At 39.4% G+C, this 19,397-nt stretch overlaps 1 long non-coding RNA gene across 4 annotated transcripts in view; it reads right to left on the reverse strand.

The window, feature by feature from the left end:
• Positions 1–19,397, reverse strand: part of LOC110072891 (uncharacterized) — a 601,139-nt gene that overhangs the window by 469,908 nt on the left and 111,834 nt on the right. The window lies entirely within an intron of this gene.

Here is a 19,397-nt window from a genome sequence, read left to right on the forward strand (position 1 = left end):
AGTGGCTTTATATTAGCAGGAAGTGCTTTGACTCGTGCAAGTCGGGGCACCCAGTTTTTCCAGAACTTCCTGTTCTTTCCACTTGCTGCAAGTGCTACTGCAGTTATACGTGCCCTACTTGAAAACAATGTGGAAATTGTTGGAAAAAGATCAGGGTGACCACACTCTGAAGGAGTGAATATACAGTATTTTCTTCATGAACAATGCCATGATCTGATACAACTCGTGGAAATTTGAAACATAATTTCTCTCACACTTTTATACTTCCCTTTGTCCATTTCTAGTTTTTTCACCCTCTCCCTTTAATTTGAAAAGGTTGTTGACTCTGCTGTTAATTCTTTTTAAGTGAATTACACAAGCCATTCTGAGCACTTTTTTAAAGCTAATAGGTGAGGATACATTAATGAATGAATGTAAAGACTGAATGGCTCTGTTTTTTTAAAAAAGCAAGCAGAATGTGTCAAGGAATACTCACTTCTGAAATAAGCTTCGAAAAACCCTAAATATTTTTTAAGGTGAAAATATAACACTGAATCCTATAAAATGCTTTAGAAGAAATCTTATATCCACATTAACTTTATTAATAGAAATTTCAGCCATCATTCAATAAAATATATATTGCTTTGGTACTTAGAAAGCACCTACAGAATTTGGCTATATATGTAGGAAATGAATAAGTAAATTTATGTCTATAAAATTCAACTTCTTTTTTATTAACGTTATCTTCTATTACCTTCAATACTGTAATTCTAGTGCAATATAGAAGACAGAAAGAAATTAAGATCCAAAGCTAGTGACCTTTTTAACATTAAAATAAAATCCTATATACGTCTAAGCTGATGCAATCAGATTATACCATCTGGTTTAGGATACAGTCTATGAAACAGTAAAGTGGGAAAACTCAATAAACTCATATCCTCTTCAGGCAATTCTAGTTTTTTCCCCCAGAGCATCATGATAACTTTCAATGCATGTTTGTATTGAATACACTTTTCGTACTGATTTCAAGGAGGTGAGTTTTATTTTCTTTATTATCTGCATTACAAAGATGGGACTGAAGCCATAAAAGTATAATTACATACCAAAATTAGAGAAAAGCATTGTTTGCATACAAACACTAACAGATGTGACATAGGTAGAGCATAAATATTTTTTTTTAAGTTTCATTTATTCTAAAAGCCCAGCGTGGGATTAATGTTACATTTTCAGTGTAAATCCTGAAGTCTTTCAAGCAAATGTAGATATAGTGACTGGGATGTTATCAGGTCCAAAAATGAAAAATGAGAAATGAATTAAAATATTTTATTGTAAAGAGTCTTTGAGAAATTGATAACTGTCTTTAGGGCAAGTCCTCAAATTACCAGTTCTTTGACACTAAAGGATACTAAGCAGTTCCTTGATTCACTTTCCAAATATCTCATTCCTTACAAAATGAAACGGAGGAAAATAAGGACCCTCCTGTGGTTGGATTCTGGTAGCCAGTGGTGAGAGAAACAAACAGATCTCAGACTCATGGGTCTCTTGCATAAGATTATTATTACTACTTATTGATGGATTGCATTTATATCTTGCCTTTTTTTTAGGTGACTGCAGCATAGCATTTCTGGCTTTGCTCCTCTCCACTGGATCCTCAAACTAATCCTGTGAGGTAGGTTGGGCTCAGAATCCGTGACTGGCCCAAAGTCATCTGGTGAGCTTCATGGTGGGTGTGGGTGTGCAGCAGAATCTCAGTCTCATCCCAGTGCTACAACACAGTTGACTTACTACGTGTAAGTCAAATGCATAAAATATAGCCGTGCCATGTTTGATGAGAACAGGGCCAGTAGTGTGGCAGGGTGGTGGTGCTATAAAGCATCTGCAAATAGGGTTCCTCAATACAAATGAGCAGCCTAGACAATCAAGCTTTTCATGCATACACAATTGTATGTAGGGTACCTTTCATATTAAGGCAGAATATGGGGCCATGAGGAGGTAAATCCAATGGGCACATCAGTGTCAGAGACATAGACAGTAAGTGCAGCTTTACTCCTCTACCACATATTCATTTTGGGGTAGAGGACTGCCATTACAGAATAGAACTATGCCACTCCTAAGAAAACAGTAGCATTGATTGCTCCAGAAAGGACAATCTAATGTATGAAGTAATGTCACACTGACACCAATGGTTTATCAGAATAAAGCACCAGTACGCCATGATCTGTACTGGGGGAAGTGAGGAGAATAGGCAAGTGGATAACCAAGTGTGTTTAGTCTCTTGCTTCTTCTACACTCTCCCTTTGCACTAAAGTAGGATAAAGGTTAGTGCTTTTGGAAATAGACCACAGTTCATTTTAATGTAGCATTTTTAGCTTCATGCTGAAATAACCCATAGGGCAGCCAAGCAGAACACTTTTAATTTTACTGCAGGTTGATGGTTTCCTGAAAAGTTCACTAATCAAACCAACAAGACAAACAAACAAAGGGAGTGTGAAAAAAATCTTGACAGTTTGCATGATGTTTAAATGGGGTCAAAAGCAATAAATAAAGCCAATTAGTGGAGTAAAGGATAAAGAAGCACCTTTTGGAATCACACCGATGGGTCTAAGCAGCAAAGGGCAGATGGAAATTGAGAAGTGATAATAGTATACAATTCAGAAAGGAAATTGTAAAGAATCAAAGAAGGGTGGAGTGAAACCAAATATGAAGTCCAAAATTAAAGCAAACCAACTTAGATGAGCCTGCCTTTGGCTTGGTCATTCAAAGTCTGAAGTATGAATTAGACATTTTCTGCATTTGGTCCAGAAATTTGTTTCTTGCTTATTTGTGAGCTAGTTTTGTCAGGCTTACATAATAATTATAGTCTTAAGTAGACTCTTCCTACATCAGCTACTGTTTCGTTTCCAGGCACAATTCGAAGCATTGGTTATTACCAATAAAGCACTGTATAACTTGGTCCAGGCTATCTGAAACTTCCTATTATCTCATACAAGTCCACCCAGGATTCAAGATCTATTAGAGAGGCCTCTTTCATAAACCCACCACCTTCAGAGAGACAAGAGACAGCCTTCTCTGTGGCTGCTCCCAGGCTCTGCAATTCCCTGAAATGAAAGGCTAGGTTTGGTCTCTGTCCTTCTCGTGTCAGTCAAAGACTTTTTTTTATTCAGGCAGGACTTTGGAAATTAAGAGCTTCAAATTGCAGGACTTTAGCTGATGTGATTATTTTCATATTCTTAATCAAACGATTTTAAAGTGTTCTAACTTTAATTGCATCTTAATAACGTGATGAATTAAACTCTAGTTTTCTTATTTTATTTTAATTTTTTACTATCTTCTGAGAGAAAAAGACCTTGATGTTAGGAAAGTGTGAAGGCAAGAGGAGAAGGGGACGGCAGAGGATGAGGTGGTTGGACAGTGTCATCGAAGCAACCAATATGAATTTGAGACAACTCCGGGAGGCAGTGGAAGACAGGCAGGCCCGGCGTGCTCTGGTCCATGGGGTCACGAAGAGTCGGACACGACTGAACGACTAAACAAATGAGAGAATAGCAGCACAGAAATAAACCAAAATGAAACAAACAAAGTCAATAGCTCCTTCTAGACATTTTGAGAACTTTTGGATTCTTAGCGAGGCTGGGCGTTGCATATCAAAGGAGTCCAGGAGTGAAAAAGAAAAATGCAGAAATCATACCAACTGGATGCTGCAAACATAGTATCTGAAGTTCCAAAATGGAGACCACAAACTTGAGGTGTGATGGTATCCAGTTTCATATCAGCAGATGTTGAAGATGAGTGACATGGTTAGTTCTGCCTGAAGCACCAGGATGATGTTCCCAGTTGTTAGCTCCCAGTCTCACTTTGCAACTTTTGGGTTTTACAGGACTGCACAGATAGAGGCGCTGCCAAGGGCTCATCCTTCAACTCCAGGTTGAGTGATAAGTTTGTGCCAACAGGTTGGAAGGACCTCAAATTAAGTACTGATGCTTCTTCCACTTAGGAAGTGCCCTGAGTGTCATCTGAATTCAGTTCAGAATTTCTACAGAAAAACTGTCCAAATGATCTTCACTAAGAAGAATTTGGGTTTTCATTATTCATCACTTTATGAAATGTATTAGTTGATGTAACGAGGTAAGTATCAATAGCAGAGCCTTCTCTTGAAATGTAATGCAACTTTGGCTACAGTTTCATCCAAAACAAACATTATGGGGTGGGGGGGGGATATATTACTGTAAAACATATTTGAACATGTCACATTTGTTAATCTACATTCTCTGCTCTTCCTTAGTTACTAAATCTACTGTGCTAACAAATTATGATGTATGTATTTATGGCCATGTCCTAGAATGCTAGAAAATTAAAAAGAAATGAACCTGTGTAAATGAAAAGGGTGCTATAGATTGCTCTCTTAGAAGTGATATATGTGATAGAAATGATTAGCTTTAACTGATCTTCTTAAAGAACGTGGAAGAATAATTCATTATAATGGCCCAGAAGTGCAATTAGTGAACTATAGTGTAGATAGCAGGGCTGTTCATAGATCTGCCCATAACAGTAATTATATTTTGAGAAGTCCTTAGTGAAAAATTGATTGAATGGCTCTTACGGACACAGATAATATAGGTAAAATATGTAAACAAAAATTGCTAATAATAAGTTGCATGGCCACTTTATATTTTGGAGAATTTCAGTGAGGACTGCCATTTTTTAGTTCCCCAAATCCTATTTTGAAAACCTGGAAGGCAGACAAACCTGGAAAAAGGCCTGTCATACCTCAAGAGAGCTACTACTGACTCCCACAGAAGGAGATACTGAAGCCATCTTTTTGTTCCCAGAAATCCCCTTTTAGATCCAATGAAATGGGCCTTTACCCAACTCTAATTTATGACGGTAGTTCTGATTTCACTTGCAATAAGTGACTCAAGTACTTGGAGACCTGCAAGCGGGTTCTTATTATAAACAGGACAGGACTATGGTTTCCTACTAATTTCATTTGAATCTCAGCTCTGATTCTGCCTGACACCTGAACAAGGAGACATGGCTCGGATAAAGCTATTCCATCCTGACCAAAGGATCATGTTGCCGTAGTGCCATCATGCACTCTTTGAACTGTCTCGAAACAAAGGACTTGTGGAAAGTGTCAGATCTTGGGCCCTGCTTGAGCCAAGTATAAAAGAAAGGCATCCAGCGATGTAATCTTTTGATTTTGGAATGCTGATGGCATATCATCTGCTTCTTCTCTGCAACAAGCAAATATTACTTTAATATCAGATTTTTAGAGTCATAGAGTTGGAAGAGACCACTGAGGCCATCCAGTCCAACTCCCCGCCATGTGGGAACATCCATCAAAGTACTCCCAACAGATGTCCATCCAGTCTCTGCATAAAACCTCAAAAAAAGAAGACTCCACCATCCTTTGAGGCAGCCTATTCCACTGCCAGGCAGCTCTGACCATCAGTCTGACATTCCTAATGTTCAGATGGAATCTCTTTTTCTGTAGTTTGATACCATTGCTCTGTGTCCTAGTATCTGGAGCCCTGGAAAACTAACCTGTCTCCTTTTCAGCTTGACATCCTTTCAAATATTTAAACATGGCTATCATGTCCCATCTCACCTTCTTTTTGTAAGGCTAAACATTCCCAACTCCCTAAGCCCCTCCTCATAGGACATTGCTTCCAGTCCTTTAACTGTTTTAGTCAACCTCCTCTGGACACATTCCAGGTTCTCAACATCCTTTTTGAATTGAGGTGCTCAGAAATGGACACAATACTCCAAGTGAGGTCCAACTAAAGAAGAATAGAGTGGTACTATCACTTCCCTTGATCTAGACACTATACTCCTATTGATGTAACCAAGAATTGCATTGGCTTTCTTGGCAGCCGCATCACACTTTTGACTCATGTTCAGCTTGTGGTCTAACAAGACTCCTAGATCCCTTTCACAGGTGCTGCTGTCTAGCTAGGTGTCTTCCAACCTATATCTGTGCAGTTCATTTTTTCTGCCTAGCTGTAGGACGTTACATTTCTCCCTGCTGAAATTCATTTTGTTAGTTTTGGCCCAGGACTCCAATCTGTCAACATCATTTTGAATTTTAATCCTATCCTCTGGGGAATTAGTAACCCCTGCCAATTTGGTATCATCTGCAAATTTAATCAACATACTCTCTATTCCTTCATCCAAGTCACTGATAAAGATGTTGAATAACACGGGACCCAGAACAGAACCCTGGGGCACCCCACTAGTCACCTCTTTTCAGGATGAAGGGGAGCCATTTGTGATCACCCTTTGGGTTTGGTCAATTCCAAACAGTAGCACTATCTATCCAACATTCTACTAGCTTCTTTGCAAGAAGAGGAACCTTGTCGAAGGCCTTACTGAAATCAAGATATGCTACATTCAGAGTGTTCCCTTCATCTACTAGGCCTGTAACTCTGTCAAAAAAGAGATCAAATTAGTCTGGCATGACTTGTTTTTGAGAAACCCGTCTTGACTTCTAGTAATGACAGCATTGCTTTCTAAGTAATTACAAACTGTCTGCTTAATTATCTTCTCTAGAATCTTTCCAGGAATTGATGTCAGATTGACTGGGAAATAATTATTTGGGTCTTCTTTTTTCCCCTTTTTATAGGGACAACATTCGCCCTTTTCCAATCATCCAAGGTAGCCAGGTAATCCTGTACTACTTTTCTACGTATTCCCACACTACTTCACCTGCGCTGTCCCTCAGGTTGAGCACTATTTTCCTTTTCGGAAAAAAACGAGGCAAAGAAGGTGTTCAGATGTTCTGCTTTTTCCCTGTCCCCTGTAAGTAACTGGTCATCATCTCCACGCAGAGACCCTATAGTTTCCTTCTTTTTTCTTTTACAGCTGACATAACTTTAAAAATTCGTTTTTATCACCTTTAATCTCTCTAGCAAGCCTAAATTCATGCTGTGTTTTAGCTTTTCTTACTGTCCCCTTACATGTACTAGCTATTTGCTTGTATTCCTCTTTGGTGCTTTCCCTGTTTTTCCATTTTTTGTACATGTTGATTTTTGTTTCTTTCTTTGTTTTTACGCTTAGCTGAGTTGAAAGTTCTTTAGTCAACCATTCTGGTTTCTTTAGACATCTCCCATTTTTCCTTCTTGTTGGAACAATCTTAGATTGTGCCTTTAGTATCTCAGTTCTAAAAAATTCCCATCCATCCTGAACTCCCCTCTCCTTTAGAGCCTCTATCCACAGAATTTCAGCCAATAATTCCCTAAATTTACACACAAAAAATAGGCTTTCTTGAAGTCTAGAATGCATGTGCGATTACACTTTGGCTTCCCCTTCCCACTGTATAACAAATTCCAAGAGCGAAGGTCACTCCCACCTAAAGCTCCCACCACTTCAACCTCATTAACAAGGTCCTCCCTGTTAGTTAAGATCTAAAATAGCTGTTCCCCTTGTTGCCTCTTCTGGACCATGAAATTGTCTGCAAGGCCAGTAAGGAATTTGTTGGACCTTGTGTTCTTGGCAGAGTTTAATTGCCAACATAGTTGAAATCTCCCATTACTACTGCATCTTTCCCTTTTGAAGATGTGGCCATCTGCTCCAGGAAGGCTTCATCCAACTCCTCAGACAGGCTTGGGGGTCTGTAGTATACTCCCACAATAACGTCCTTCACATTTTTCTCCTTCTAAATTCTTACTCAGATGCTCTCAACCTGGCTTCCTAGATTTATACCCTGGACTTCTTCACCAGTATGCTCTTAATATATAAAGCTCCTTCTCCCCCTTTTTTACTAGGTCTGATTCTCTGAAATAGGTTGTTTTTTATTTACTTTTTTAAATTTCCAAAACAAAAACAAATACAAGAATACAAAATATTCACTATTACAATCTAAACCACAGTTCACCCCCACACCCACGGGACCCTTTGGACCAATACTTTTAATACAAATCTCTTTTCCAAAATTGTATTGATTGTTGTTTAGAGCACTGGTTCTTAACCTTGGGTTACTCAGGAGTTTTGGACTGCAATTCCCAGAAGCCTTTACCACCAGCTGTCCTGACTGGGGTTTCTGGGAGTTGCAGTTCAAAAGCATCCGAGTAACAAAGGTTAAGAACCACTGGTTTAGAAGCTTTCCCCTTTCCTTTCACTGATACAAAATTGATAAATCTACCCTAAATAGCATAAAAATATTTGAACTTATTTCCCCTCTTTTCATCTTAAGTTTAGTAGTCAATTTATCATTTAATGCAATGTCCCATACTTCATTATACCAATCTTCTAATTTAATATCATTTTTATCTTTCCAGAATCTAGTTATTAATATTCTAGCATTTGTCATAAAATTGGAAATCAATTCCTTTGAGCAATAATCAAGTTCTATCATATCAAAAATTGACAATTTCCAAATATATCACATATTTCCTTAAAAATTAGTTTCCCAAATTTCTGAGTCCATTTACACTCCCACCACATATGATAATATGTGCCAATTTCTTCATCACATTTCCAACAGGCCTTAGAATAGTCTGAATTTATTATATTCAATTTCACTGGAGTCATATACCACCTTAAACTATTTTTTAATTCCTTTATTGTTACCAACATTAATCTTAAAACTTTCATCTTCCAAATTTTTGTCCAATCCTCTGTTTTAATTTCTGTCTTTAAATCATGTTCCCACATTGATTTCAAACCTTCTATTTCTGACTCTTTTTCCTCTTGTTCCAAAATGAGGTTATACATTCTACTTTCTACTATCTTCCGCAAAGCATCTTTCTGCATGTCTTCATGTGATGATAGGAATTGTTCATACTAAGTACAGTCTCTACATTTGCCATTAGTTTTCAACCATTCATTTGTCCAACTATCTAATTGGATATAATTATACCATGATAGTTTATTAGTTTGAAGTTTAACTATAATCTGATCCTTCAATCTCATTTTAATCATCCAGTCCTTCAATCTGGCAACTTTTTTGTCCTTAAATAAATCAGCTAAACCCTTCAAGTTTGCTGGGAAATTTTCTATTTTGGTCACCAATTTTAGTGGTGAAGTAAAGGGACATGACTTCTTTTTATTTCTGTTCCAGATATTTAACATGTTTCCTAAAAAAGGGTTGTTCACCTGATTTATTATATTTCTTTTTTCTACATTAAACAAATATTTTTCAATATTCCCATTTATTTCTGAGGATTCTATATCCCACCAAATTAACCTCCCTTTGTTGTATATAATATCTCCAATAAATCTTAACTGATTCGCTATATAATAATTTTTTATATTAGGAATACCTAAACCTCCAATTTTTTAAGCTAGTAGTCCTATACTCTTTGTTTCTGGGTTTGTTGCTCTCCTATATATGGAGAGAAATGAGTCTGGAAAAAAAACCCTTCTGCTTCCTGAGGAAGCTCTCCATGCCTGTCGGGACCCTGGGAATGGATAACTGAGGTGTTCCACTCAGACTCGCTGTTCTCCATATGCAGGAAAGCATGGAAACTGAAACACAAATTGGCAGGGATAGAAAACTGGCCTCTGCCCATTCTAAGTATCTATAATCTACAGTGGTGCCTTAATTTACAACTGTCTTGATTTGCAACCAATTTGAGTTACAACCAGCTCTGGTCGCAACATTTTGCTTTGACTTACTACTGGCGCTTTGAGATACAACCGGAAACAAGGCCTCTTTTCCCCATTGTTCCCTCCCTCCCTCCTTTCCAGCACTTTTTTTAACCTTAGAGGTCATCTTAGTTTTTTTTTTAAGTCTCCCCCTAGTGGACTGATTAACCGCTTTTGCATTAGTTCCTATGGGAACTAGTGGTTTGATATACAAGCAGCACCTTGAGATACAACCAAAAAACAACCGGAATGGATTAATCGCTTTTCATTGTATTCCTATGGGAAATAGTGCTTTGAATTACAACCAACTTGAGTTACGACCATCATCCGTAACAAATTAAGTTTGCAACTCAAGGCAACACTGTACTGACAAATGAATAGGGTTTGCAATGTATCTTTAGAACTGCATTAAGGTGCTACCTGCAAATTAACATGCTGTATCTTTGTCTGCTAGTAATTCTTTATCTACAAGCAAGTAGCATCTCTGTACAGAAACCTCCCCAATACTTTATTTGCCTTCACCAAGCAGAAGGGGTTTGGAGGAGAAAGGAGGCTTGCAGGCCAGCTTGGGATCCTTAGGCCCCCTGAGCAAGGGACTCTCTTCTCCTTTCTCTTATCGCCAACAGAGCAGTTATTCTGGCAAGTGGCAGGGGATCTACTGAGTCCACCTGGCTGTTTGATGTCCTTGTGCCATCCCATCATAAACACTAAGAATGGAGATAGTAACTCTCATTCCAGGAGCCATGCCTGAAAATGGGAGCTATCATCCATTTTGGGTTTTAACAAGGCACTTTTCTGTCTTCACTTTAATGTCTTATTCCAATCTTCCTATTCCACCCCCATTTTACCTTTTGTTTTCTCCCTCACACTTAATTTCACTTTTATCTCTACTTAGCTTCCTTCTTATTGATTCTTTCCCTCCCCCTTGTTTTATTATCTACTAGTTCCCTCTTATCTTTTGCCTTCCCTCTTTCTCCCTGCATTTCTTTTTATCCTGTCAAATTAAATCTAGTTGTACAGATTTTGCACCAACCACATCCATCCAGACCAACTTTCTTGCTCGCTATCTTCCCTGCCACCTCTATGGCTCCTTCCTCTTCAGCATCTATTTTGCCTTCTGCATGAACTCACTCCCATTGTCTTCTTGCCTTTCACCCATAAGAAGGCATGTGGCCTCACTTGTTTTGCATTGCTATGAAAAATGAAGATTTCAAAGAGTGGAATGATCTGCTTAGACAAGGACAGTGGACAACCTATATCTGGTCTGTCATGTGAGAGGATGGGAGCGCGGGAGAGAGAAAGGAAGAAAGGAAAGAAGGAACGCCGATTTAAAGCCAAGAAGCAGACAGCCAGGGGAATTCACACACACTCTCTCACACACACAGCAGCTGCTGTCGCCTAGTGTGGTTTACTTCCTGTCTCCAAACCTGGCAGATGGAAAGCTGCTGTGAGGAAAATCACAGGTAAAGGAGGATTCATCCAGTTTCCTAAAGATATCACTTTCCATGCTTTTTATTGTTTAATGGTAACCTAGTTCTAAAACACAGATAATTTCCAGCCATAAATAGGGATGAGCCTTTTGTGCTTTAACAAAAGATTTAAAACATGAAAGCCCCCCCATTTTTGTGTTCTTTTGTTAATTCCCTCCCAAAAAAGCCTCTCTAACAAAAATAAACTGTATTATATTAATGAAAGACACATTACAGTTTTGTGTTATTTCATGTTTCCTTTATGTGTAATCTTTCTTTCATCTTTTGTACATCAAACCTTTCACCCTTTAAACTTTCTTTCACTCGTGGTATGTCAAATTACCTGATAAATTTTTCATCCAAGAGCATTGCAAGAGCTATCATAAGAACATGATAGGGTGATGAATAAGGACTGTCAGTAGCCAATCAGACCATCCAGGAGGGGACAGGACAGTGGGAAATTTGAATCTGTACAAGAGCCTTGAATGCACTGAGGAATATTCCTTTTCCCTGATCTTTTCACCCTACCTGAGCTCATACAACAGCAGCCACAGCACCAAGCTGAGCCACAAGCCAGCAGACCCACAGTCACTCAGAAAAGGTGCTAGCCCTGGAAGAGGCTCAATCAATAGTTGAAGCAATTAATTTGGCAGCATGCTGGGCTGCTGGGGCTTGGAGGACTATATCAGCCCAGCATAACCAGCCTGCCTTTAAGGATGTTGGCTAGCTGGGGTCAATGTTGAGAACTCAATCTCCACCTCGGACTGGAGATGCTGATGAACAGTAAGCATCAGGAGGCTATTGAGGGAAACTCTCTCCAGTCCCCTTCAAACTGTTAGGACTGGAAGTAAAGGCATCCAACCTGATCGTATATACCACTCCCTAATTCTAAGAAAGGCAAGTTTCAGCAATACAGAGTCTACCATCTGTGGAGCCCATGGGCAAGGCAACACACCTGGCCACCTCAGCCATTTCACAACTGAAACTTTGTTGGCAGCCTAGGCCTTGTCTACCTGCTGGACTCACAGAAAAGAAGACAAGAAAAAGTATCAAGGGGTGGGAGAATAAAAACCATTTTCCTATATTCTAGTAGTTTTTGTTTGGAGGGGCCTTACCTTTATTTCCTTGCTTACATTTCTTACTTGTGTGTGTTTTGGGGGGATTGTGGTTTGGGGTTTGCTTTGTTTCGGTTTTTTGTTATTTCCCCCCCCCCCCCATGTGTGTGGATATGGGTGATGGTGGTTCCTGTTTGTTTGCTTTTTATTTTATTTGTTTGTTATTTGGTAAATTTATGGTGTGTTCTGTTAAAGATGTATATGGGGTTAATGGGTTTTTTAAACTCACGTATTCTTGCTTGTTTTTGAAGCAGATTGATTCTCTGTTGCCTTGCCCCTGTGTGTGTGTGTGTGTGTGTGTGTGTGTGTGTGTGTGTGTGTGTGTGTGTGTGTGTGTGTGTGTGTGTGTGTGTGTGTGTGTGTGTGTGTGTGTGTGTGTGTGTGTGTGTGTGTGTGTGTGTGTGTGTGTGTGTGTGTGTGTGTGTGTGTAAAAAACAGTTTTTAAATGTTATTTTGGGGCTTCTGGAGTGTTAAGAAACAGGAAAGGTAAACCTGGAATGAATGTAAAACAGAATGACCGATACCTGACAAATATGACAACAAAAGATACACTAGATTAAAAGAACCTAATATGAAGGAAATACAAACATTTCGGCTGTGCACGTCCCTAGTCACCTGTGGTTTACCAGCTACAGATTGACAGAAGACCTTGTGCCTTTTCAGCAGATCTCTTTGAGGAAAGGTATCCAGATGGCTGACGACTTATAGTATGGGAGCTGCGCTCACTAGATTTTGCCACCTTTGAAAGTAGTAACTTCCCTACTTTCTGTGTGTTTTTGTGCACACTCATGTATATATGTATGTATTTGTGTATGCAAGGTACATGAATACGTGTGTGTGTGTAAGAGAGAGAGAGACCGAAATTCAAAACAGCAGCTTCACGATACCATGTATTGTGCTGTGCTTCTCAGCATTCCACTTCAAGTTCTAGATCAGATTCTTTTTCTGCCTTCCCACAGGGTTGCCACGTTCTGGAAAGTCATGGAAATGGAAATTGGTCAGGGAAAGTCGGGGAACTTGTGATTAAAATATATTCAAGCAATGGAGTTTTGACCTGCTGCTGGAAGAGCTGCCTCTGTTCTTGTGGCAACTGGAATAGAGAAGTAGCAGAATACAAGTAAAACTTAAGGATGCCCTTTCTCAGCTCCACCTTTTTCTCAGCTCCACTGCCAGCAACCAGCCTAATATGTTTGTTGAGCTCTCTCCCTGCATGATTTCTAAGGCCTGCCTGTAGCATTTGCAAAGCAAGGCTAGTTTAAACATTTAGCAAGATACAAACTTTAAACATCTAACTGTTTTCATCCCTACCTGCTAGTATTGCATTGAACTTACATATAAAGATAAGCATGTTTTGGGGTCATGCTTATGTATGGAGTGGACGTTTTGTCTGCTGCTAAAACTAGCACATCAGTTTTTCTGTTGTTGGATTTCACAGTCAACTGGCACTTTCTACTCTGCACCATGCAGAGTAAATTTTTCAGATGTGACTGCTTGTTCCTGCTGGAGTTTACAGAGTACCAGCTCTCTCACCCTCTATCCTGACTTCTCAAAAGTATAAAGGTTGCAAATGAAGGTTGTCTACTTCTCTAGATTGCAGAAATCATCTTCAGGCATTTAAACTCCACCTCCTTTCTTGCTGCTGATCTGCGCCTTACACTTTCCTGAACCAGAAAGTGAAAATGAAATTTTCCCTACTTGTCGGAAAACAGATCTGCTAATATCTTGGTGTCAGGCAGGTGGTTTTGTGTACAGCTGTATCTGAAACCACATGATGAAGATGACTTCTAAGAGGACAGTTTTTAATATGAAGTGGCTGGATTTCAAACTTCATCCTAACTTCATTCCATGGCTATCACCAATTGCTGGAGACAGATGCAAAGGTTACTGTAAAGTGTGCTACAAAACCTTTGAACTAAGTAATATGGGAATTAGAACTGTGGCGTCTCATGCACAAGGACTATTACATCAGAACCTGAAAATTAAATCTAGTCAACAGTCCATCACAATATGTTTAGATTCAAAGCCTAGTACAAATTCAGAGGGTAAAACAAGAGAGAGCCCCTGCGAAAACTGGAAAACATGATCAGAGTGATGAAAATGGCAAAGAATTACCTACCATACAAACTATCCTTCATGGATTGCTGCCTTGTCGTGGCGAAGGGGCTTGAGTAACTCAGAGAAGCTATGGGCTATGCCGTGCAGGGACACCCAAGACGGACAGGACATAGTGGAGAGTTCCGACTAAACGCAATCCGCCTGGAGTAGGAAATGGCAAGCCACTCCAGTATCTTTGCCAAGAATGCCCCATGATCAGAAACAACTCCGGGAGGCAGTAGAAGACAGGAGGGCCTGGTGTGCTCTGGTCCATGGGGTCACGAAGAGTCGGACACGACTAAACGACTAAACACACACACACAAACTAGTATGGCTGCCTATGTAATCAATGATTGCATTAGAACGGCACAGTGCCTGTGGGTTTTGCCACTGGTGATGAAGATGTCATTGAACTCTAGTAATAACATCAGTGAGTTCAAGTAAACATTCTCAGATAGCCTGACAGCTCAACAGTTACATCTTGGAAAGACAGAAGCAATGTATGTTGTTGCTTTTGGATTGGCACCCTATTTCTCTGATCTTTTACTGAAACAGCTGAAACAATACCAAACATCTGTTATCTGTTTTGATGAAGCTTCATGATGAGAGTCACTCCCCCAAAAGAGAAGGAGTTTCCCAAACCACCAATGGAGGGGCTACCCACCCTCAGGACCTCCGTCTTATCCAGGTTCAGCCTCATTCCCATTCTCCTGCATCCACTCCAGTACAGCCTCCAGGCAGCACTAAAGGGATGGAACGGCATCCACTGTGGTCGGAGAAAAGGAGAGGTAGAGCTGGGTGCCATTAGCTTACTGATGGCATGAAGCCCCACACCCCCTGATGACCTCACCCAGAGACCTCATATAGATATTAAACAGCATTGGGGAGATAATCAAGCCCTGCAGAACCCCACAATTGAGATTCCGTGGGGCCAAAACACACTCCCCAAGCTGTACTCTCTGAGGACGGTCCTCCAAGAAGGATCGGAGCCAGGCAAGCACCAGACCACTGATTCCCAACTCAGAGAGCCTCCCCAGGAGGATACCGTTGGTCGACAATATTGAAGGTGGCTGAGATATCAAGAAGGACCAACAAAGACATTTTGCCTCTGTCGGCCTCCCTCAGCAGGTCATCTGACTGGAATGGGTCCAGGTCATTGGTTTCATTCAAAAGAACGTGGAGCTGGTCGGCCACCACCATCTCTACCACTTTGCTGAAGAAAGAAACATTGACAACAGGCCTATAATTGCCAATGTTGTCCGCCACCAAACTTGGTTTCTTCCTTATAGGCCTAATGAGTGTCTCCTTGCAGGCAAGGGGACAGTTGTTGTTGTTGTTGTTGTTGTTGTTGTTGTTGTTGTTGTTGTTGTTGTTGTTGTTGTTGTTGTTGTTGTTGTTGTTGCTGCTGCTGCTGCCATGGGCCGTTCAGTTGTTATAGGCCTGGCTGCTTTGATTAGATAGGCCGGGCAAGGGTCAAGGGAGGAGGTGGTTGCACGACAGCGGTCAAGTACTTTGTCCACCATATCTAGCATCACAGGCTGAAAGAGATCAAGTCTCATCGGGCAAGGCAGAGCTCTGGACATCTCTGTTCGATCTACTGTGTTCAAAAAAGGAGAAAATGTTCAAAGGACTCCCGCTGGGGGGGGGGGGGCAAGCCTTCTGGTGATTACTGTCATAAAGTTGCCACATGTTATCTAAACAGTGTTTTTCTTCAAACTGCTACTGTTGAACACCTTCTTCAGAAGTTTCAAGAAGGCATGTCTTCTTTATCAGTAGCAAAATTATTACAAATAACTATGGATGGGCCAAATGTAAAATCACCTTTTTCTGAGAAAACTAAGAAATGAAAACCAAACTTAGAGGTAAAGGAGAAGGGGGAAAAATTGATTGACTTTGGAACTTATACCCTTCATGTTGCACATGGGTCTTGCTAGAGATCGTGAGCCATTTCTATAAAGCTTTCAACACCAAAAACCATTGGCCCCTTTTTTGCATGAAGCTCTTTGTAAGCTAACCAAGAAGCTAATGCGTTATTGCATAAAATCGGAGTAGCTGCAAAGCATGTCTTCTGGTTCCCAGTTGTTAACAATTGACATGAAATTGTCTGAGAAATTACTTGACAGAAGCAAGGTTGACATTTGCTTTGCAGCAAAGAAGCTGTTGAAAGAAACTAAACTGAGTGAACATCAAGTGGCTGAGTTTCACCTAAAGTGTTGGAACATGGTAGTAGCTGTTGTTGAAAAGCTGATTGAGATAAGTCCTTTGAAGTTCAAGATGGTGCATGGACTATTAGCATTAGATCCTGCTATCATTTTATGCAAGCCAAATCTTGGAATCACCAGAATAGGAGCTCTTCTTGAAGCTCTGCATGCACCCAATCAGATCAGTGACACAGTAGTGGAAAAATCAAAGCAACAGTACAGTACTTTAACCACAGCTGCCCACCATGAGTTCAAGGCTCAGTTTTAAGCATATGTTGCAAACCGAAATGATGGTTGGACTGGATGCATTTTACAGTGCTATTTTGATGTCCAACAAAAGTTTCCAAGACCTGTGGACTGTTGTCAAAATGTGCCTTATCCTGTCCCATGATAATGCTTCTACTGAAAGTGGATTTTCAGTTAATAAGCCAATGCCAATTGAGAACTTGAATGAAGAAACGTCAGATTTACGATGCTGTCTTGAACTGTGAATTATCTGCTGTAATTGACATGAATCTGTTGCAGTCAGTCAGGCATGCTCATGCACGCTACACAGAGGCTAAACACCATAAGCAACAAGAAATTCAGAAGAAAAGAAGAAACTTGAGGGACAAATTAAACATCTTTAAAATGCTTTTAAAAAGACTGAAAGAAGAAGCCAAAATGGAAGAGGAAACAATTGATGAGAAACTATAAGAGATACAAAATAAGTAGAGAAAACTGTTGAAGTGATAGTTTTATATCTTAAATCTTTATTCTTTAAAAACAGATTACTTGGATTCTAATTTCTAACTTGATTATTAATGCAATTTCAAAACTATAAGTTCCGTAATGTGGCTTCAGAGAAACCATTTTAAATAGAACGTTTATATAATTTTTAGTGTGCCTTTAAAACAATAACAAAAATGTTATGTCATTTGTTGGCATTCAGAGTTTACTCGAATTGAAGATTGTATCTTGGTGTAATTTTTGGTGCAATTGCAAAACAGATGTTGCTGCAGTTAATGTTGAAAGAAGCTGATACGAAATCTCTGACTTTGACAAATACTTTTGCAGTTGAGACTTGTGTAGTTATAGAGTGGAACATTCCATTAAGACTTGCAGCATCAATGCAACATGACCTATTCATTTTTTAACTTGTGGTTATATATGAATGGTGGTCAAGGAAACTGACAAATGTTGGTCAGGGAAAGTCAGGGAAATGAAAAATAAAATTTCAGTGGCAACCCTGCAGGAATGTATGACCATTTATTAAAGCATATTTAAGTGTATTTTTCAATTATATATATTTTTAGTTTTCTGTGTTTCCTCGCATACAATTTGAAAAGAAAAAACTGAATCTGACACTCATGGTTTCCTCCCAATGATGGGAATGCAAAAGACATATGTGTATTTTACAGAATTGCAGATGACTATAGTTTCTTTTTTTACAAAAACAGACTAGTACAATTTTCCATCCTTCTTTCTGGTTCAGTCTGAACAGATTAAAAAAGAAATGCTCGCCAACAAGTCATGAAACTCCCTCAGTCTACCTCCAACAAGTCATGAAACTTCCTCAGTCTGTGGCAACTTGTCTCTGTCCAACGGTCCTTCTACAACACTTCCCTCTTTAGTATTTTACCTGCTGAAGTTCTGCGTTATATGATAAAAAAGAGAAAAGTAAAAATCTGTGTGGTCCTTGTACGCACAGATACACACTGATATCTGTATTAGGACAATAAAATATGAAACACAGAAGTTAACTTTCAACTCTGCAAGGGTCTTCATCAGGCTGGAAGCTGCAGAGCTGGTGATGTGGAAGACACACAGATGTTCCAGAATCCCCAACCAGATGTACAGGCCAGGTTTCTTCATTTAAAACAAGTTCCAAAATGGAGGCTACAGGATCAGCTCAGGGGAGCAGGTTTCAGATTTTACCTTTAGTGGTATGGACAAGAATGTGTCTTCCAGGCTTCGTATAGTCTTGCAGAGTTGAAGGCTACACTCTGTGTGTATGATTTTAGTGCCGTTAGAAGAACACACTTTACACTTTCACCAAATGCACAACATTTGCTATTAGTACCAAAAGAAATATTGTTTTATCAGATATTGATTTAAATCCAGACTTATTCATATTTATAGTACATTTGTTAAAATCTGTGGAATTTAAACACATCATGCCACGCAAAAATCTGAAGAGACTGTAGGACATTTGGTTAAATATAAATAAAGCCCACCAGCCCCCCAAATATTTGGGAGACTTGGTTTCTCACGATTCCTAATTATGGATAGGTTGTAAACATAAAACACTATCTGCCTTCGAAGGTGCCAAAGCTTCCCAAATGTCCATAGGGAACACTGGGAAATGTGACTGGCATGTCTGCCAGTCCTTCCCACCTTAGTCATATCCTTCCCACCTTAGTCATATTTGGATTGTATGAGGATACTTGCTTAAGGTTTCTGTATATGGCCATCAGGTCTAAAGGACAGAGGGAGGAGGAAACCAGCAGATGGTGTGTGCCATGATATGCATGGCAGACAGGTTTAATGTCTGGATCTTAGTAAAACTGTTTGGACCTTAGAGCAAAAGAACATGTCTTGATGAATATAATATTAACAGATTGAACCCATTTCTAATTTTAATGCTCAAGATTACTATATTTCAGTATCAAATGCAATGATTCCTAAAGTTAAATATATAAAACCAAAAATGTAAGTTTGGAGAGGATACCAAGAGCAAACTTTCAACTCAAAAAATATACCCAAACTAGCTAAAATGTTCCCTTTATAACTAAGGATGAGTGTGTTCAGTCAATTAATTTGCTCTACTACATTATTTAATCCTGAAACACACATACACACACACTGAGTCATTGTTTAACATGCATGATTTTAAAGGTGTTTTGTGAACAAATCTGACATATGAAAAGCTGGAAGATTGATCAAGATGAAAATTAATGTTTGTACCAGTGGCA

This window comes from Pogona vitticeps, chromosome 1 (assembly GCF_051106095.1).
Source record: "Pogona vitticeps strain Pit_001003342236 chromosome 1, PviZW2.1, whole genome shotgun sequence".
NCBI lineage: Eukaryota > Metazoa > Chordata > Lepidosauria > Squamata > Agamidae > Pogona > Pogona vitticeps.